At 34.8% G+C, this 22,612-nt stretch overlaps 1 long non-coding RNA gene across 1 annotated transcript in view; it reads right to left on the reverse strand.

The window, feature by feature from the left end:
* LOC150104599 (uncharacterized) overlaps positions 1–22,264 on the reverse strand; it is a 38,487-nt gene extending 16,223 nt beyond the window's left edge. The window contains exon 1 of the long non-coding RNA XR_016548523.1: positions 21,903–22,264. This is a non-coding gene — a long non-coding RNA (uncharacterized LOC150104599). The remainder of the gene's footprint in view (positions 1–21,902) is intronic.
* Between the last annotated feature and the right edge of the window lie 348 nt (positions 22,265–22,612).

The following is a 22,612-nucleotide window of genomic DNA, read 5'->3' on the forward strand; positions in this document are numbered from 1 at the left end:
AAAAAATAAAATGTTCACAATATTTTCAACACAGGCGAAAGTTCCAGTGTTTTTCTTGTGTTTCACCAAGTGGTGTTAGAATACCCTTATCCCTAAAATCACGAAGCATATTATTAATAGATAGATTCGCGTGTTTAAAACTGAACTGTTAATGATAATTAATTGTTTTTAAGTTTATTGCGTGACTTTCTTTTAAACATGAGCTTTATTGCGAGTTGAGCGCAGGAATTTGCGATTTTGGCAGACTTGGGTAATGCGTAATGCTGTTCTAAAATTCGATTTTAAGCATCTACATTTGTTGCTGGAATTCAGTAGCGTTATTTTGTTTTGGTGTTTTTCTATGCAGGCATAGCTGAGTCAGATGACACATTAGCTTCCAGATTACCGTCGTATAGCGTGCTCAGCTTTTATTTTCTTCCACTTGAAGATGGATTAATAACGTTTTAAACCAATCATATGGTTCCTGATGATTCCTACTAATTTAATACGAGTACAAATCCGTCACATGAAAACATTCACATAAAATTAAAACTGTCCTGACCCTATTCTTCCCTCTTTTACTTCCTTAATCCAAGAGAAAGAATTTTAAAAATTCATTCACTCGAATTAACACACACATTAATTCCTTTTCAGTTAGTTGTTTAAGAAAGTTTAAGTACATGGTTTTTTTTTTTTCCCAATTTTCAGACAATATAAAACTTGATGCATTAATATAGCAAGTAACAGAGCTATTTTGGTCAAATGTTTAAGCAAGGATAATGCCTGCTTTATTTCTTGTTGTTATCTGCCATCCAGTCGCTTTCGACTCTTCGTGATTCTGTGAATAAAGGCTCTCCATCCCAGTCGGCCTCTTGTCTTTTCTTTCAGTAATTATACGTTCAAGTTGGTAAGTTCGTTTATGTTATCCATCCAACTCTTTTGTGATCTTCCTCTTCTTCTCATTCCCTCAATCTCCCCCAACATAACTGCCTTTTCCAATGATTCGTTAGCTCGTATATGTCCAAATTGCATCACCTTCTGTTTAGCGATCATCGCTTACAAACAGCATTCTGTCTTTATATTCTTCTCTAAAACTTTATTATTTGTCATTATTTCAAGTCCATGGGACTCTTAGGAGTCTCCTCCCCCATAATTCAAATGAATCAATTCGCTTTCTGTCTTTCTTCTTAATATCTCAGCCTTCACATCCATACACCACTATTATAAATCTATTATAAATTCATTTAAATTGCCAGAAGCCATCACTTTTGTTTTCGTGACGTTTAAATTAAGACTGGCTTTGTTACTTTCCGTCTTAACCAATAGAATCAACCACTACAGATCTTCAGTAGTTTCTACTATGAGAGTTGTATATCTTAAATTATCAATTTTCTGCCAGCAATCTTAATTCCATCTGGATCTTTGTCTAAATCAGCTATTCTCATAACACATTAACTATAAATATTAAAAATGTAGGGCGACAGTACACAACCTTACCGCATCCCTTTTTCCACTCGAACACTTTCTGTTTTTCCAACGACTGTTTTTACTGAAGATTCTTGGTTGTCATGCAGCATGGGAATACCTGGGAATGTGGATTGTAATGAGATCAATGGGAATACTCAGGTATTCCCATTGATCTCATTACAATCCACAGTCTGTTGTGATCCGCACAGTCAAAAGCATTCTTATAATCAATAAAACAAATGAATACTTCCATCTGAAATTCTCGTTTTTTTTCCCATAATCCATCCCATGTTTGATATCTGGTCTCTAGTTCTACCTCTCCCGAAGCCCACCTGTTCTTGTGGCATTTCACTTGTGCTATCACTTCACTTTTCATTATCGTGGGTTCCTCAACAAATTCTCTTCTTTCAGATTCTCCTTCAATATTATTATCTTTCTTGTACAAATCCTCTACATACTCCTTTCATCTTTTCTTCACTGCTTCTTCCATCAGACATTTACCTGAATTACTTATTACAACTCCTAATCTAGGGATAAACTTCCCTGTAACATCATTTATTTTCCTAAACAGATCTCTTTTCTAACCCTTCGTTTCTCTTCGTTTCATTTTTCTTTTTTACTGTGCTATTTGATTAGCTTCTTCAGACAACCATTTACAATCTTTCTTTCTTGTTGTTTTATTTAGAGATCTCTTTGCTACTTCTGTGGCTCTCTGCATTTCCACCATAATTCTTCCAATTCTTTTCCTGTCTTCTCTAAACTTTTTATTTTTCGTTCCGACTTCTACTTTAAATGCTTCATTTATAAGACCTAAATCAAATCTGATACTGTCTTTTGGTTTCTTCTTCACGCTTAATTTCAATTTAACTTCAGTTATCAATAATTCATGATCTGTTCCACAGTATGCACCTGGTAGTGTTTTTGCTGCTTCAACAGCACTCCGCCACCGTCTTTCAACAATATAATCTACTGATTTCTGTATTCTCCATTAGGTGAAATCCACGTGTAAAATTTTCTTTTGTGTTGTTGGAAACTTCATTCCTCAGTCCTAAACTAAATTTTCCAGTGATGCCTCGTTCTTCTTTTTCACCCACTTTTGCATTCCAATCACCTAATATCAAAAGAAAGTCTATTTTTTCAATACTGTACACTACTTGTTGCAACGTGCTATAAAATTCTAATATCTCATCTTCACGTAAATCTTTAGTGGGTGCGTACACCTGCATGAGTGTAACATTCGCCGGATATGCCTTTATTCTGATTAGAACTATTCTGTCGGACACTGTGTTGGAACCCAAAATGTATATTCTGTATTCTCTTCTAACTATGAATGTTACTCCATTTCTTCGAAGGTTTCCATGTCCAGAGTAATACATCATGAAATCATCGGTATCAAAGTGACTCATTTCTGTCCATCTCAATTCATTGATTCCTAACATCTCAACTCGAGTTCTTCTCATTTCTTTCTTCACCAATTCCAGTTTTCCTTGATACATACTTCTTACATTCTATGTTCCTGTTTTATGCAAATCAGTAAAATGGAGGTTTTTTCTTCTGAGATTAACTCTATCAGAGGTTGAATTTCCAGTAGGCTTCTTTGATTCAGCTGCATCATTCTTCCATTTTACAGTACAGTATCACAATAACTTAAGCCTCTCTTCACTTGGTTTTCATGGCAAAATATATACAGAAGTGGTTTGCCATTGCCTTCTTCAGTATTTCTTTAGCCTACTAGGTAAGGCTAAACAAACTGCAAGAGATGATGAAAAGTAAAATAGGAAAGATTGGGGAGGTAGGAGCAAGAAGGAAAGAAAGAAAGAAGAGTAGGGACCAGTCTATAGATAATATAACAGATGTATATTACATGAAGTAAGGCCCAGTCCAGCATCAGGTAGCTCGGATTCGCCACTCCAGTACTCACCAAAGTGAGCCCTTGAATGGGGCTTTCTTGATACATATCTGAAAAAGAAATATCTCCGAAACCATGTCACTTGTTTTGCGTGGTGCAGTGCACTTATTCTATCCAGGGGATTCTAAGAGGAACAGATAGTACATTTTGCATTTAGCAAAATGTAGCAGCTGTTCACTTCAACTCGGTTCGATATTGCCTAAATCGAGTTTATAATTGTATATTTGCGTTTACACTTTCATTGATTAAAGAAATAAGTTAGATATTTATTGCAAAGAAGTTATATCAACGTAAATCTTACACAGCAATAAAATATTTTTATTGATTACGAAGAATATAGATACACCTTTCAGGGGTTTAAATACAAATGTGTAATATCGTAATGATGCTACAGAATTATATTTGACAATTGGTCACTGGCGATTTAGGCACAGTTTCCTTTTTCCCCAGAGAGAGAGAGTGTAATCACGGCATATGTTAAGCAGCACAAGAGTAAAAGGAAAACATTTTGCCACATTGAACATGTGTGTTAGTTGAACACGTTTTTTCCAGGACTGTAAAGTTAATTGTAATTCCTGGCGTGCGTTTTCCAGAATGGTGTTTTATCCGAGAGGGAGAAGTGTGTTGTCCTCTCTTCTACGGAAGCAAATTGACGACTGGAAAACGATACGTTAGTGATAAGTTAGTTGTGTCAGCGAGCCGTCGACCATGAATGCACGCGCTAAGTAAGCAAGAATAAAGAATAATAGACGAATGGCGCGAAACTCCTTATCACGGAACAAGCAGAAAACGTATGCAGCTCTTTCTGGCGGAGCATTAGTCTATTTCTGCACCTTCTGTCGCTTGGATGCAAAGCCGTTACAGAGGTGAACGTCTTTGTTGAGATATTTTTAGCGATTTCAAAAGAATGTCGTTCGAATGGCTTGGTTCACATGACTCGCTTTTGTTGTTCAATACAGAAAAAGTTTTTGGCAAATTTATTGAAAACTCTGTCTACCCTTTGCATTCTTGAGTCAAAGAGCTCCCAGAGCTTCTGCCCTTTCGATATTACCCCATATTCTGTGCTTGTTGGAAAAGATTTCATAGCTTTTCTGAAAGTCATTTTACCCCCCCCCCTCCTCTCTCTCTCTCTCTGGATATAATTTCACCAAGTCACGTGGCAATGTATTACTGGATATACGGCATCGTAAACTTAAATCTAACTTAAAGTTGAACTACGTTAAATACTCTTGAATTCTTAAAATTATATCCTTCTTTTGATCATTCTTTTGCCTGCATATAAAGGACAAAACTTAGCAAAATGTCACAACAAAAAGCAAACAAAGCACAACAAAAGGATGTCAGTTACAGCTAATATTTTGAACAGCCGACTCCGCAACAAAATGTCTGAGTATCCCCTAACGAACAGTGCGTTCCCTTCTCACACGTACATATACCATCCATTCTTATAGTGTTTGAAGCTATGCTAATGGAGATAATGACAGTTAATTCAATGGCAGAAGCCATATTTCCATCCAAAAGTAGAAACACGGTGCGTGAATATTTAGCTATTAATATTATTATTACTCCACAACAAAACGATTACAATTTAAGGTCATACACAGATAGCATCTTCCTGTTTTTCTTAATGAAGATCTATTATCATTTGTCATATCATAATCATATGGTTACGTTTCCATTATCCCCCCCCCCCCTTTATTGCTTAAGATAATTAGACTCTTACATAACCATGTTTGTTAACAGCGCATCTTCCTTAGTCAGGAAGACCTTTGACCTGAATATGAATTTCACCACAGAAATTCATATTCAGAAACGTTTCACAAAATTGGAAATAATCCCCTCAATTATATTACGGTTTCCATGGTGGCATTTCAATCACGATTTTTGGGATGAATCTTCCACGAGAGGATTTTCAACCTTAGCTCCTTGGATTGCCGTAAAGATGAGAAGAAAGGAGAAACTTGAAAACATCGTAGATTGTACTCTTTGGTAAATAATTATGAAGGAATTCTCTTTCAATAAATAACATTAGACGGAATGAATGAATAAAAAGAGGAAGAGAAATATATTTCTGAGTTTGTGGAGGTGAACTCTGAAGAGGTGTTGAATAGCAACGGTGCGTGTTTGAGAAGATTTAGAGAAGAACGGCGTAGAAATGCCGAAGTCAGTTCGGATGAATTACGTGAATTAAATTACAAAAAGCAGAAATTGAACATCTGTATGAAAGCAAGTGGTGCGAAACTGTGAGAGATCATGGTTCTTTAATTAACTCAATTGCCGTCTTTTGTAGCGAGTCTCTTGTTATAAAACAAAAAAAGTTGAGTCAAATACTAGAAAAAGATGAAGCAGATTAGAAACAAAATCGGTTGAACAATTCAATGTTTAGCGGTGTCCGACTTTTTCCTATCTTCTTCCTCCTTTGTGATGGATAATATTCTAATTAGAATCGAAGTCACAGAAGTTAGGCCCATAAGGCCTAAATCCCCTTATTTTGTTTAGAGTCTGCTGTTACTCCCGATGCACATTTAATTTGTTTCGCAGGTTGCGGTAAGATAGTTCCCGGCTATATTTGGAGGATGTGCAGCGTTGTTCCTAGTGCAATGTTGTTTTTCAATAAAGAATCCATGGCCTAATGGATATTTATTATCCCTGCGAGTGTCTAATTCTTCGTGAAAATTTCATTTCTAGTTTTTCAACGTGAAAATACTAAATAAATGAAGAAAAAATTACTTTTCAGCAGTAGGTACATACCTGCTGCACCAAAAAATCTGTATTTTAATATTCTACTTTGTAGTAATATAAGTGGAGAGTAACGTTTTGTAAAACGGCGTGTATGAGGTTACCAAACAGATTACTGGAAGTACAAAGTGGAACGATATTCCACTTTGCTAACCCAAATTGAATAGTTCTTTCTGTGGCCTATTTTATCCAATTTTCAACTGAAAATGAAATTTAAGAACATTTATGTTTTCCAAGTGGGGTATTAACTGTAGTTTATTTCTGTAGTTCTGATGGTTTATAAGTAAATTTAGGAAACTGAGATGGAAGAAATACAAAACAAAAAATTCTATTCGCACAAAGAAGAATAACAGATTTAAAAAGACGGCTTTCGATTACGGGGGAAGATTTAAGATGGGAGAAGATTTCCTGTTACAATTCATTTGAGAAGTCTGCAGTTCAAAAGTCGGGAAAGGACATATTTAAATGCGAGTTTACAGTTAAAAGTAAATGGATAAGAAATATTGTCATGTTCTGCGATGTATTTCTTTACTCTTATTGGGGACCAGTCATTAGGAAATTCTTTACAAGTGACAACACAGAGCATGAGACAAAACCGCGGTGTACTCGAGGGCCAACAAATGACTGCGCCGGAATCTGAAAGGGATAAAGGCTAGAAGGATTCATTTCCCCTTTCCCAAGTAACACGACTCCACCCATTTTATTCAACGGAAAATGAAAACCAGTAAGGTTTCTATAATTAAATGTTTCTGGAAGCTGCAAAAATTCTCGTAGGTTTATGTAGTCCAGCGACGTTTTTTATATCTTCGGTATATACGTCATTTCCGGTTAGCAATGAAGTATATTTTTGTTTTAATAAATTTCATTTATTAAAGCAGAAAAGATGCTTGGTTTGCAATTAATTCTGCAATAAAAGTTTAAAAAAAATTAAGGAATTTATCGATAGTTGAATTGAATTACATTTCTTTGACATGCAGCTGAAACGGTCTAATTACATCTTTTGGATGAAAGAATTCTTAATTTAAAATCTCATTGTTCGCATTCATCCCCTGTTCACTCGCTGCCAAGTGTCTTGCATGCTCAAGTTCTCTTTTCCTAGAGAACTGTAAATTTTATTCTTGGAGCATCAAAAAAATCCTTGCCTTATCAGCGATCAATCGTCTTCTTTTACTTCCTGAACAAACTTAGTTAAATTGCCATACGGATTTGCAACAAGGGACTTCTTATTTTAATTGTGTAAAAAATAACTCATTCATTATTTGAGTAGTTGTCAAATGAAAAAAAAAAAAAAAAAAAAAAAAAAAAAAAAAAAACGATGTGCCATTGCCAGTTTTCTTTTTCTAACACATTGGAGGTTGAATTAATTCTGTTTGTTAAACGAATATTGCTGACAGCATATAAACAATATCTTTCAACTAATTATTAAACATTCGAAGCATCTCTTCTGGAATCCATTGTTTCCACGGAAACTGCTTTTTTTCATTGTTTCGTATTGTAACATTTCAGGCTGTTAAAAACTGATATACGCATATGTAAACGAACACTATTCAATATGGGCTGTATGTATTCATCGGGTTTCCCCTTTTTCCTCAGCCATTCCTTAGCACTGGATGAGCCCTCCTAATAAGGAATTATGTATTTTATGACTGTAGATCCCTGTGTGTTCACGGACCGGTTTCTGTTTTTGAGGGACGAAAAACCCGAGTTTCCGGGTGAAAAAAACCCTCTATATGAGACCGACTAACTCATCTTTAGTCGAAAGAGACCACATAACGGTTCCTCACGTCATAGACGGGAATCGAATCTGGGTCTTTCCGACTAAAGGGCGTCGTCTATACCAGTGGTTCTTAACCTTTTTTTGCTTTGTGCCCCCTTTCAACTATTTTTACGAGAGTCTAGCGTCCACTGCTCAATTTTAAACTACGTTAATGACTCAATAATATAATTATAACATATTATTAGCCAAACTTAAATTACTATCAACATATTTGAACTGATAGTTAATTAAAAATTAATGACTTTGATACAAATTAATTTTGCACCACGACGCTGAATCCTTTCTCGACCAAGTATCAAGGGAAAAGCAATGAGGAGTAATTTTATTTCTTGCCAATGCTGAGGATACTTGCATTGCACATTTGGGCAGAATCTTTAATACCCAAGTGTTGAAATTGTACTTGAATATCAAAATCGTTTTTTAAGTCAATAAATTCTTCACACAAATTTGGATGAACAGAAGTGACATCAGAAAGAAATGGATTTATGATCCAATCGGGTATTTTAAGTTCATCAGTCTTTGAATCGGATAATCAAGTCTTCTTTCAGTGTCAGAAGATGAGAACAATAACAATCCAAAGCTGTATGTAATATTAAATCATCATCTATTATTTGTAGACTTGAAACTGCAGAAAGTCTCGTCATGCAATATTCTGCTTGTAGAATGTTAATTTGCTGATAACAGCATTTATAATTCTCTTTGCTTTAATAAGACTGATGCTGCTCCCCTGTAATTTGATGTTAACCACATTTCATTTGGTGAAAAAGATATGCGATGTCAACCTTTTCCTTTTTTTACAACTTTACACATGTTCTCATCATGAATTAAGAAATTCCAAAACAGTATCGTAGAAATCATTAAAGCATCGCAGCCAGTTTCCATTTGAGAGCCATCAAATTTCAATGGGAAGCAAAAGACGCTCAAATTCTCATTTTCATGGCAAAGTTTCCGACAAATTCTTGTATTGAATGACTTGGGCTTCTAATTTATTCACCTGCTTTAATAACATCATCCAAAGTCTTATGTAGTCTACCGCTAAGATGCTTTGCAAAAAAGTAGTGTCTATGAAGAATACAGTTTATTGTAAAGATATTTGGAACTGTTTCTTTTTAATGTACTGTAAATCCACGGTGACGACCAATCATAGCTGGTGCTCCATCAGTTGCACGAACAATATTTGTGAGAGAAATGTTTTTAGCATTAAAAAAAGTCTTTAACAACCTTAAAAATTGTAGAACCGTTTGTGGCAATTTTCAGTTGTTCAGCAAATAGAAACTCTTCAATAATTTCTTCATTAGTATTTAGATTACGCCATTAAACTTCGTTGTCACGTAAAGTTGTTTTATTGAGTTCCAGAGAAAATTCTATGGTTTATAAATCATCAAAGTTTTTTTTTTTTTGCAATGTCTTTTGCCATTTCGATAATTCTTGTTGATGCTGAACTATTACTGAGGGGAATTGAAGACGTCATATTACTTTTACCTGGGCTAGGCTAATCATCGTATCTAAAACTTCATTGATAGCCGGTAAGATGAGTTTCGTCAATAGTATGCGGCTTTCCACATCTGGCAATTAATTTTAAAAGTTTGTTGGTTACTTTGTATTGCAACCAACCCTTTAAGTCCAGGACGATTTTTAAATTTAGTCTTTAATTCGCGAAAGTACTCCACATTCTTTTTTTGCTTTATTTGGATGCTTTGCTCTTAAATGTTCAGCCATTCTTGAAGGCTTCATTCCTTCGTTTGAGGAAGTTTTTTTTCACATATTAAGCACATTGGTAACTGCTCATTAATTATATGCGGAATAATTCCATATTTTAAATATTTACTTGAATTAATGACACTTTCTTTTTTCACTCATTTTAATGTGCTACAGTGCTACACAATATCAACGAAGTTCGCCACAGGCTAGATGTAAAGTGCAAAGCAGGGATGTCAGATAGGTGGTAAGAAAAGTAGCAGATAACGCTTATCTGCTACTTTAAAATAGCAGATAAGCAGAATCCACTATAAAAATAGTGGATTCTGCTAAAAATAGCCCATATTAATTAATTTCAATGTAGAAAATTCAGACCGAAAAGTAGCCCAATTACTTAACTTTCAATGTAAAAATTCTAAAAAATAAGTAGCGAATAAATTTGAACAGTGTTGCCAAGCATACAATATAAATAGGGATGCTAGATTAAATACGGAATTGTTTTGCTTTTATTATATTAGTAGTATTATAACTTACCGTCCCCCGCAGCGCTCCCTCGGAAGCGGTAGCTCCCTTCCCCCAAAGTGTGTGTGGGGGGGGGGAGCTACCGCCCAGGTCTATACCGACCGAGCAACGGAGGCTCTAAGTATGGGCAGCGACCCGTCATTATACCATCATCATCCATTATCGGTCATGGGCGAACTCTTTATCTCTACTTTTTTTTTTTTTTTTTTTTGTTCTCTTTAATTCCACTTCGACAATCTGACTATATAAAATGACGATTAAACTGCCGTGTTATTAATCCACTATTCTGGTAATGGGTTAATATAGACCAACGTCATTTCGGTTAACCTGAAGCAGTCAGGTGACTGTCAGGCTTTTATTTTTGCGTTTACCTTTTGTAGCTTTGCAATAACTGTAGAGTTATGCTCTCGTTCCCAGTCGGGTCTGCTACAGATGATATTAATATTTTATAATATTTTTTTCTCTGTCTCTCGTCTCTATGATTTTGAATTTTAAATCATTCATGGCTGGTGAACTCTCACATCACCAAACCACTCAGAAATCGCCAAAAGGCTTCGCAAAAAGGAAAACAATTACAGCGCAATGCATTACAATTCTATAAGTAGATTCGCTATTTTATGCTTCAGAGACCCCTATTGGCGTGTGGATGAATGATCAAGCAAATAATCTGTTGGAAAGCAACCCACATTCTTTCCTTTCAAGTGGTTGTTTCGAAAGAGGGGGAGAGGGCTCGAGAGAACTCGACATCTTTCCCGTTGTTTTAAAAAGAAAGCATTTTGTTCGACTTGAGCGGTTCTCTCAGAGTACAGAGAAGGCACTAAGAGTCAAAAAAGGTAATTTGGCAGCCGAACTTGACTGACAGATGAAAGCTTTGAAACTAAGCATATAGGAAGAAAGCATAATTATTTCCGACAAGGAGTTTTTTTTTTTTTTTAATCTTACATTAGTTTGCTGCGTACCAGATTCTGTATGCCCTGGAGGTCAGTTAATGTTGCGTTAACAATCAGTCAAATACAGTTCAAGTTCTTACTTCTCCTTTATATTTATTCCCAAATTCGCTTTTGGTTCCCTGGTTACTTTACAGCGTTTCATTAATAATACGTGTTATTTAATGCCATTAATAATAATAATAATAATAAAAGAACTCCCTACTGGACTGTTGAGAATCGATAAAATTATTCAGGCGTGTTTTCGAGTGGGAAGAAATAATTTCCCCATTTTCCTAACTGAAATATGAGCAAGGAAAATTAAAGCAAATGTCTGCAGTTTCTAAAGGATCTACTTGTAGATGACTGCAGTTCAATTTTTTTTTCTGTCGATCATTTTTTTTTCATTCTGAGTCGTCCGTTTTCTGAAAGAGAAATAGGGAAAACGGCTAAGTCAATGCAGCGCAGTTAAAGGGTCGTTTAAGGACAGATGTTCGAAAGAGTGTCATAGAATAGAAGAAATCGTTCATTCCGATAATGACACACGCTGAAGAAAATCTTTAAAATGGACTCTGTAGAACTTGTTCGATCCCGATTTCTTAGTAGCCATTTCATGCAGCAATGGACAATACTTGAAAGGTATCTTCATTGGCTATAAATACAACGAACGGATTTGGTAGAACAGTCAAGCTGTATAATCTTATGATAGGATTTTCAGAAATAGAAAACTATTCTTTGTTGTTTGAAATAAATGATATAAGGTTCTGCCTCATCCCTTTAAAGCAAGCGTCCAAATGGAAACGATTTTGTTTTCTTTTTTTCTTATGTTGGCTCAACATAAAAAAAAAAAAAAAAAAAAAAAAAAAAAAAAAAAAAAAAAAAAAACATATCTTGGACGGGGAATGATCTCAAAATTTTTTCCTTATGTTGGACGGTTCTTGGACTAATCGTAAAAGTATTTGTAAATATTTTTACGATAGCGATGTTTTCTGATTCCTTTCTACATTTCGAAGACTTCCTCGATTATTTAATTATTTATCCGCTTGCGATTTCACATCCATTTTTTATATATTTCCAACTGCTTCCTCTGACTTCTTCTCTCTGTTCTTCTGAATATATAAATAAGATTATTTCTGAGGTAACTCGATAACCATTTTCAAACCTCATTATCTCACTAGATTTTAGACCTTCATATACTGATGACAGCATATTTGATACTTACAATGGAAATGTTTCATTTCAATGTTGGTTGTAAGATTTGAGTGAAACAATTTAATTAAAATTTATAAAAATATATCAGCCTGAGTTAATGTGCATGTTCTCTTTATTCCACTACCATGATGCACGAAACGGTTATTTCAGGAGTTGAAAAAAAAACAACAACTTCTCATTGGTTTTTTTATCGTCTGTGATAAGCTTCCCATTCTCCTTTCGGTAATAATTTTTCCATCAAATCATTCAACAGTAATTACTGGAAAATTTTTTTAACATTGTTCCTCTTCAGCAAATCATTTAAAATGCAATCTAATTTTTCTCTGATGTGTCAGCAGAAAGAAAATTAGACATATCTTGCTTGTGTCAGGATTTTTGTGCGACATTTTTTTAATTAACTACGAATGAGAGATATGTCTGAAACCAGCTTATTGAGCGCAGAAGGGAGCAGGTGCTCCGTTTCATTGAAAACCTCTCTCTCTCTCGTTACGCACACACCAACTCTGCACTTAAAGGAGACTTCCAGCAAAATACTTGTTTCCTACCCCTGCTCCCAATTTCGTATGTTACTGGAAGGTGACAGAATTTTTCCTTGAAAAATAGACTAACTGGATGGAAAACTTGACAGACGCTTTTGCTGATGTTGGTTTTCTTTGTAAAGATGGAGTTATGTTAGTTCCAATAATCGTGCAAAAATGCTCCCAATCTGTCAAATAATTTAACAAACGATCTGCTGCTGGTAAATATTTACTGATTTTTTTATTGTTGCTTTTTATTTTATTTTATTTTTTGGTTATTGTTTTATTATAAATAATGAAACAATTGTTTTATTGTTTAATCCGCGGTGTTGACAGTAACATTTTATATGCGCAAGGGAGAGTTTAGTCTTCTGGGCGACTCACCATCGGCTTATATAAAATTAAATATTTATAAAAAAATGAAATTTAAATTTTTATTGATGTGAATGAAGGATATGATTATATTTTCTAAATGTAATCACAATTAGTCATTGTCATACATACTAAATATCAATACATCCGAACCTCTGGGATGTCGGTTTCTGTATACTCTTTGCTTGAGAAACGTGCATCCGTCTTACCCTTCCTCTCTATCTACTTCTGTGATAAACCCTGTCCAATGAAAATATTATGACCTCCCAGTTCTTTCATAATCAGCTCTTATATTCCACCAGATGTCACTAATGTCGTAATGTTAGTATGCATGATATTTGAGGTGAGTGCAGTGTCCCGTTGTGGGTATCGTTCAAGAATGGTGCGCTGAACACCGCGGCGACTTCCAGGTGTTACCATGACTACCAAATTCGCTGAACTTGTATTCTAGAATCTAGTGCAGTGTTAGCGTACACTAGCAACGAAACATTAATTTAAAGCGCGAAAAACCTGGCCGTTCTAAATGAGCGCAAGATTTTGCGTTTGTAAGCTTCTTTTGTGCTTCTTATCAATACCTTTGAAATTAAACTTACAATGAATAAGCATATATTTACTAAATTCATTAAGTGCCGAAATACGCAAGAAGCGAAATTTGTAAACCAACACCAATGTGTGATTTTTTTCCATTAAAATATAGAAAATAACAAAAAAGAAATAATAAATATGTTTTTTCTTTTAAGAAAAAAAAATCTACTTAGTCTTAAGCATTTTAAATTTGTTTTAATTATTTCACGGCCCCCTCAACAAAACTAACGGCCTCCAGTTTGGGAAGCGCTGTTCTAGAGCAGTGCTTCCCAAACTTCTGGATGTTAGGGCCCCCTTTGGTAAAATTAAAATATTCACGCCCCCTCTTTCAAAAAAATCGTAATGTAGACACATTTTTATAATATTTATATTCGATACGAAACATACACAGCGAATATTGCAGAAATCAAATGCAAATATTACATTTTTAGCATCTTACATACACATTTGACATGGCACATTATCTCATATTTTTATTTTATATAGATAGATATATTTGTTATTGTGCATTTGCAGTACAAGCACATGAAACGTAAAACGATTAGTAATAAAGAAAGAATTAAAAACATAAATGAAGTTTAATAACAATTTAATGTGATTGATGTATTTCAATACTGCTACAGCATATCAGGTGAAATATTTTAAACTGCAATTCTTAGATTTCTTTCTTGAAATGAAACTTATATGAATATGCATATATTTACTAATATTCATTAAGCGCCGAAATACGAAAGAAGCAAAATTTGTGAACCCGCATCAATGTGTGATTTTTTCCATTAAAATATAAAAAATAACAAAAAAGAAATAATAAATAATAAAAATTAAATATGTTTCTTTTAATATAAAAAATCTACTTAGTCTTAAAAGATTTTAAATTTGTTTTCATTTTTTCACGCCCCCCCCCTTTCAACAAAACCTACGGCCCACAGTTTGGGAAGCGCTGTTCTAGAGGACATCTCTGGAAGAGATGATTTAGAATTTGAGGATATTTTCTCTTCTAAAATATTCTACATAAAAGATGTTGAATATCATAGACAATGCAGAGCCCCCCCCCCCCCATGGCAGTTCCTTCGGCTTGTTCACATAATTTCCCATTCCTGCGGAAATATCCCGCAATCATAACAATGTTAAAAATTTTAGCGGTGTCAGCTGAAATCTCAGAAAATAGAGGTATAACTGTGGGATTTTTGTTCTATGTTTATGTAAATAAGAAACACACACACTTTCTGGGGTACAACACTTTCCGAAACATGTTATATAATCAAGCAGCAGGAATAAACTGTTGTTTTTTAACTTCCAACAACAAATAAAAAAAAATAAAAATAGAAACTTTCTGTTGGAAAGAACGAACACACTTAAAACTTAATGCCTGGGAATCAGATTTCTCGACATTCTTCTAGTCATGTGATTTATCGTTTTTCACCTTCTCATAGCACATGCCGCTGTGTGAGAGTGTGTGACTTGCTTCGTCGTGCGAAAGTAAAAGCGAAAATTCAGTCCAATTAAAATCTGAGGTTGAGTTGAAAGCTCTAAATAGAACTCTTAATTTTTTAGTTATCGAAACTGTGAGCTCGGAAACCCGAACGAAGATTACGTTCCAGTATTGCAGGATAAATAAACAGTTTTTTTTCCTGAAATCATCATAATTTGCATGAAAAACTATGAAAAATGCATTTTGCATTGACTGAAATGAAATAATGAAAGCGGATGGGGAGTGTTCAACATTTCATTTTTAAAATTACATTCTCCTAACCGCAATTAAAAATGTTTATTAGTCTAAACATCCCAGTAATCTGACTAAAAGAAGTATAAAAGTCTATAATAGAATGCAAGATGGTTTATGAAAGATCTTTCAAACTACTGACCTATTCGTACCTTAGATATTAAGCTTGCATTAGTTGAATGTGAAACTATTGAAATTCCACACAGGGAGCGCGCCGACGGGATCGATACAAGTAAGTACCGCATAAAGTAGGTTCATAATGATCTCAAGAGGAAATTTACATAAACGTGGTAGAGCATATCGTGATGTGACTTCCTTTAGGATGAAAACGTAAGTTTCCCTACCCTCCATGCACGATGCAAGGGGAAAGACGTGTGTGCGTGCTTCGACAGTAATTCCAACTAAACCACCACAAAGAAGACAAACACAACAGTACTCGCATTTACTTTGTTTCCTCATGAGTTCAGCGAATTGTTGTTTTTTGTTCAAATTCCACGTAGAAAACTCAGAATTTTATAATGTTTCCCGACCCGAAAACCAGGAACATTACTAAATATTTCTAGTTTTATAGACGGAAGTTAAACTCAAGTTTTTTTCAACAAAAAAGTAAATGTCGTGGCAGCGCTATCGAATGGCTAAGTGGTTTGAGTAGAAGATTGTTCGTCTAACATCAGCTCGACAATGGGTGAGGAGGATTCCATTAGTTCAATGTTCATTCATTGACTTTGTCTTGATTTATTTTGCGCATGCTTTATGTAATGATAGTGGAAGCAAGTCCAAAGATTTAAAAAAAATGTATCAATTAGAGAGCAGTGTGCTATGGTTACTTTTTGTCATTTTGGTTATAATTATGAAGTTATTAATAATATTGTGAGTGGTGGAAAAAATAACATTAGTTTTTTCCGGACGAAACAAAGTTAGAGATGCAATAACGATCTGTTTTTAGAAGTGAATTTTAACACACGTGAATTGTCGGAATATAAGATCAACGAATATAACGATTCCAAAATGAAGCGCTTTTCTAAGTGCAAGGTGCTTCAGTTTGGAATGCACAAGTGCATCAACACCTTGTGGTGTTTACGCTATGCAGTTGACCAGTTTGGTGGATAACAGGAGCAGAGTTAATATGATTGAGACATGCATGTTGCTCAGAAACAGCTAACGGATGTATCTTGGTGATTTGTTTTCTGCTAGCGGGGAGGAAGCACCCGAATAACACAATTACAAAATATAAGTAACAAGTATAAAATAATCTCAAAATAATCTCAATTAATAATATCCTGTTCCATCCTAGAAATATGCATTTATGACCTAAGAAGGAAGAGACCCTGTGTTCATTTGGAATAATGACGAATGTCAAATATCGGCATTTGAGATTTAAAAAAATATTATATTTTCGTGTGACCCTATGTTTAGAATTTCGATCTTTGATTTCAGTATTTTATAAATTACTTCATCATAATCGAACACTTTTATTGGTTTTCTATTTGTTGTTCATTTTCCGTAGATTCATAAAATAAACACAAGAAAAGAACTAATTGCTGAAATATGTGGCAGAACAACAACAACGAAAAACATTGCACTATTAGGGAATAGCAGCGCATCATTCTTGTCTGATCTCATCGGACAGAATGAGGTCTCTGACGACACACAAACATACAGAGAAGCTTATTAGTCTTAGGAAAGCGGATTCGATAAAATCATAGCCGTCTTCTGGCTTTAAAAAATGTAATATTTAAGAGCATTATAAAAATTTGGTTTTCAGGATTCTCAATTTTGGTTTAAATTGGATTGTTTCTACTGAAAAATTAAATAAATTACATGTTACACATGACAACAAATGAACTTTCTCCAGGACGTAAAGAAAACACGATTCCGGGTATAATAGTTGCTCCTACTGGCATAGAAAACCTTTAATATTGGAGTAAATGGAGGACTTTCGGGGAGGCCTCCGTCCAGCAGTGGACAGAAAATGGCTGATGTGATGATGATGATGACAGTGAATAATATCACTATACAAAAACGCTGTAATGAAATGCTCCATTTTGTAATTGTGTAGAATTATTTCCGCACTTATGTTAACACAAATGCTCTTCGCTTTCTGCTGTGCTGCATTTTTCAAAATACAGTGATTTAAATTCTTACAAGCACAATTGCCGCTCTGCCTGTGGAATCTGAAATCTCACATTTTCAAGAACCGAATTCCGTTTATGTCTGTAGCTTATTTGGTTTCGATTATGCCGTTTCTGGTTGGAAACCCCTCGATCAGCATCTTGTCTAGGACACGAATAGTCTTTACCCGAAGAACCAATACTTTACTTTATTCTGTTTCCCATTATTCCATACTGTTACGCTCCGCAGTCTCATGCTCACGTGGCATGGTTTTAAATCCCGAAAACTCGGAGTTTTCTCATGGGCCAGAAAATACACGCAGGTGACGACATAGGAGATACCGGAATTGGTCGGACAGTATATTTCTTCTCCCCCCCCCCCCTTAAATAACGGCTAACAATCCTATTCTGTCAGATATATTACTCTCATGGTAGGTCTTTCCGCAAGCGGGAAAGATGAAGATCATCAATATGAATATGAAATGTTTCATTTTTTCTGATGGCGTTCGTGTGACAAAAAATTTACATTTACATTTGTCCATTACGTGTACATTTAGTTTGTTATATTTATTACATGAGAAAATGTTCTCTTGGTGTTAGGATTTAATTGATAATTAATATTTTATAATTTATATTTCAAATTTGTTGACATACGAGTTTAATGTCCTATTTGTTTGCAATTTTCAATTATAGAAGTATTATTAATATGTATCATAAAAATATTATCACTTGAAAGTATTCAACAGATACTCATTTTAAATTCCATTTAATTTTTTTATATCTAAGAAACGAGGCCATTTCTAAATAAGGAAACAAGCAGTTCTATGCGGATGGGTTTACTTTAACATATTGGGTGACGCATATACATTTAGATCAAAATTCACTTTTATTTTCATTTAGACCTTTAATTTGGTCATTTACTTACAATTCATTTATATCAACAGTCAGACGTATACGTTTATATCAGAAATGTGTGAATCCTTTCCACAAAACTGTTGCAAATACATCGTACAGTCATGTTATTACTATTGGGTGGTTGGGGAGGGTGAGGATTAAGTTGTTCAGAAACCCTGCTCCAGATACAAGACATGGAACTTTTTCAAACCACTTCAGGCGGAGCGGTTGATCTCATACCTAGCAATGAAGTTATGCGCTTCCTAAGCATTCGGAAAATACACTCCGGTCCATGTTGAAATTCACAGCTATTTAAATATTTAAATGTACAATAGGCCAAAGAAGAGCCTCTCAAACATATATATAATTATAATTCACAATAATTGTTATGGCTGATAAAAATTAATGAATTTAAAATTTACAATTGCTGGTACTTGATTTTTAAATCAGGCACAAAATCGCAATTAGTAATGTCCAATCCATCCCAGAAATATGGAAATGTGACTTTGTATAGTAGATCAAAGTCCTAACTAATCCACGTCCTTGTCATACAATTTGTGTTCGTCAGCGGAAGTACACGGAAAACACTCTCCTCGTGAGCAAAGTTCCTTAAAAGTACAAGTTGCCGTCAAAGGAAATCGGGCGACTTGCTACCAGGAAAAAGGTAAGAGAAATCATCTCCTTATCCATACATAAAAAGATCCAAATTTTCTCTTGGTTGGGAAAATATGAATTCGAATCCTGTAACGAATACAAGTTGGGGCTTCCCAATCGACAAACCTCATATAGCAAGGTTTTCTTCATGGAATTTGGGATGTTTTTCCTTCAGAAATTAGATAAACCAGTCCTAGACACCATAACAAATCCGGAGATTAGCTTCATTAGGACTAATTTCAAACATTCGAAGGTTCCCTAGCAATAGCCATCGAGTAATCGATCTCCGGATGTGGTCTTAGCGTCGGTTTTTTCCGAGTATTCCAGTTTGCCTCTCAAAAGCAATAAATTAATTATCGGTTTTCCTACAAAGTAATCTATATCCGATAAAAAGTAAGGAATTCTGATATATCTCAAAATCGGGATTTTTTTTTTTTGTGATTATATCTTAGTCACGTGTTTCCGAATAGAAAGACTTGGATATCAATTAAGAATTGGATATCTTAACAGCGAAATATCTGTTAATGTGTTCTTAATATCCCTGTAGGAATATTGCTATAAGGCATCCTCTTAAGTTGAGTGAACGTAATTAATTTCATCCAAAAATGAAGGTAAGGTATGACAAAAATAATACTGTCTAACTGCATTTCTTTGCATTCTTAAAGAAAATATTACATAAAGTACTCCATTTCGATTGTAATGAGTATACTCACAGTGATCAGTGATTGCAGTTTTGTATACTGAACGCAACATATAGTCACGTAAATTTCCCTCTACTCTATTTGTCGCCTCAGTGAATGACGTAGTAAAACGGTCCTCATTTAATTCTTCGGTTAACTTGTACGACATAACATGGTAAGTTGCCAAGTAGAAGGGATTAACCCTGTATGAAATCATAGGACGATCGTAATTCCAGTTAGAAGCAGCCAAGTTTATTTAACGTGAGGGGAAAGTCAATTCGTTTTTACTATTCAAAAAATATTATTGTATTTAAAATAAAGAACAGGAAGAAAGTAAATAAAACTTGAAGAAAAAAATAGCACGGAGTGCTAGAAATTCGCTTACAATAATATTTCTAATGTATATGTATTTTTTAACAATAGTCCCCAACAATGATGTGCTGAAGCTTAGCAACATTGGTGTTTGTAATAATACATTATACACTTTCACTAAGTAGATAACAAGAAAAGTAAGTATTTGTATTTTAAAAGTGAGTTAGTCAGTCTCATGCGAAGGTTTTCTATATTAAAAGAAACATTAGCAGGAGGATGCACTTACTGACAAACATAGCAGATTGTGGCGATTATATCATCAGTTTAGGTGTAGGAAAAGTCAGTTGTTTGATTTGAAATGTGCATTTTTGTTTCTGTAAAAATGTTGCATCTTTAGAAAAATATTTACGTTTTATCCATTTCTCTCTTTACTACTGCTTAGTTTAAGTTTATAAGAAAATAATCGACTCATTCTTTATAAAGCAGCAAGGTTAGAGATGGCAAAACAAGCCCGTGCATGTTATGCTTTCCACTAGATCATTATCGTTGCCGTGCATATTACCGCATTACAATGAAACCCGTGACCGTGTTGTGGGACAGTTCTTTGCAGTCTGATCAGAGCTGAAGATGATTTTGATAATCTGGGCGTGATTTTTGTCTACATTTTTCTACTTGAATTTCTCTTTTACACAATAATGTAAGAGAGAAATGTATGTTACGGTACTTTTCGCATAGCACTGAGTTAGTTATTTCCTGTAACTGAGTAACTAAGTTATTTATATTCTAGCGAATATTTTTACAAAACAAAGTTGTGGTCAGTAGTTATTTCTTTTTTATATGGACTTCTTTTCTCCTCTGACAGTTTGTTTTTATTTCCTGATTTAAGAATATGAAATAAAGTATTCATTAATTAAAACAATATTTATTAAATAAAATAAAATATTTAAGCCGTGTTCTACTTTAACTTAATTTGAGATTGATAAAAAAAAATTAAGGTAATATCGGTTTATCGATTAGAATATCATTTTAAAAAATAAAACCTGCATAATCGATCCCCTCAGTTCGGTAATATGTATATTATTGACGGAACTACATTTACTGATTCAGTTCGAAGGTCACTTGAAAACAATGATTAAACCTCTGTTATGTGAAATTAAATTTGCTTGCATAGCCTAATAATAATGATGAGAACGTTTAAAAAAGATTAAAAATTATAACGTCCAGACTTTTTTAGAAAAAAAAAAGGGGGGGGGGAGGAGAGACTGGTTCGACTCTAAGTTCCGTCTAGAGGGATATATCTAGGCATTTTTCCATAAATTTTTCAATTCCTGATTTTGATAACTTTGGAGAATTTTTTTTCTCTTGGAGAAAGCTAGACGGGGTTTAATCTCTCAACTCAGCAAAATGCAGAACCTACAACAGTTGCACTCAATAAATTAGGATTGGGAATATCGTCCCGCCTAGCATGCACAGAAATGCAGCGATTCCTACCCCACCCCTCTTCAAAAAAAAAGAAAAGAAAAAAAAAAGAACGTTCGGTTTACAAAACTGCTGTCTATTCCTATTCAAAATGAAAAAAATGAAAGATATTAAAGTATTTATTTATTTATTTTATGTCATGATTACCTTTGAATAGAAGCGAATAGAGCTACTGTTGTTAATAATTGTGTACGCCCAACTAATTATCGAGCAAGAATTGCTGTCCGACTCCTAGGAGGTGTCACGTAATGATAATAATATAGCAACAATCTATGCATCGAATGGTGAATTGGAAACTCTCGAGAAGGACGTGCATAAAATGAAAGTAAAATTCAAAGTTCTTACTTGTTCAGTGCTTCTAGTTGAAGAATTCTTAATTCGTCGTCTCCTGCACCCATCTTGACTCCGATTTACATCTTGATCCATCGAAGCCTTAACGAAAGCCCCACGGTTGAAGTTGTGAGGCAGTCCGTCCATTGTGCTGAAAACCCACAAGGGAATACGATTTATTTCCTGCTGCATGGTCGTTGACGGGGAAGGAAAGGAATGCGAGAAGATTAAATCTTGCTTCATCTGCTTCTTCAACTGTATGCACGAGTCACGAGCGAACCACAATTTCGAAAATGGCATCGGAGTATTGTTTACACACGTCGACCACAAAAGGATCGATAAATCTGGAAAAATCGAGCAGGCCAATCTTTAAACATGCAAGTCTTCGTTCAGTTTCCAAGGAGAGTGTCCGAGTCTTATCAGTAAAGGGGCGGAACAATTCCATGTTTGATCATTCTTCCTCCTTAGCATGCGTGGAAGTAAATCGTCAGTCATGCGTCACCCCTTTTACAAAGGCAACTGTGCTCGCTTTCCCAAGAAGGCATCCGAGTTAGGTTAGGAAGCACGAGGAGGGAAATATGCCACACAGAAACAAGGAGGCATAAAAAAAAAAAAAAATGGATGCAGTGTACATTCATGCACGTGCACTCGCTCACCAGCCATCCGGCGTGAAACGGACGCGAGCATTCGCTTTCTGTCGTTTCCCCGCTTCTCGTTCTCTCTTT

This window comes from Typopeltis vanoorti, chromosome 7 (genome assembly GCF_054136105.1).
Source record: "Typopeltis vanoorti isolate ZY-2024b chromosome 7, IOZ_Tvanoo_1.0, whole genome shotgun sequence".
NCBI classification, from domain to species: Eukaryota; Metazoa; Arthropoda; class Arachnida; order Uropygi; family Thelyphonidae; genus Typopeltis; species Typopeltis vanoorti.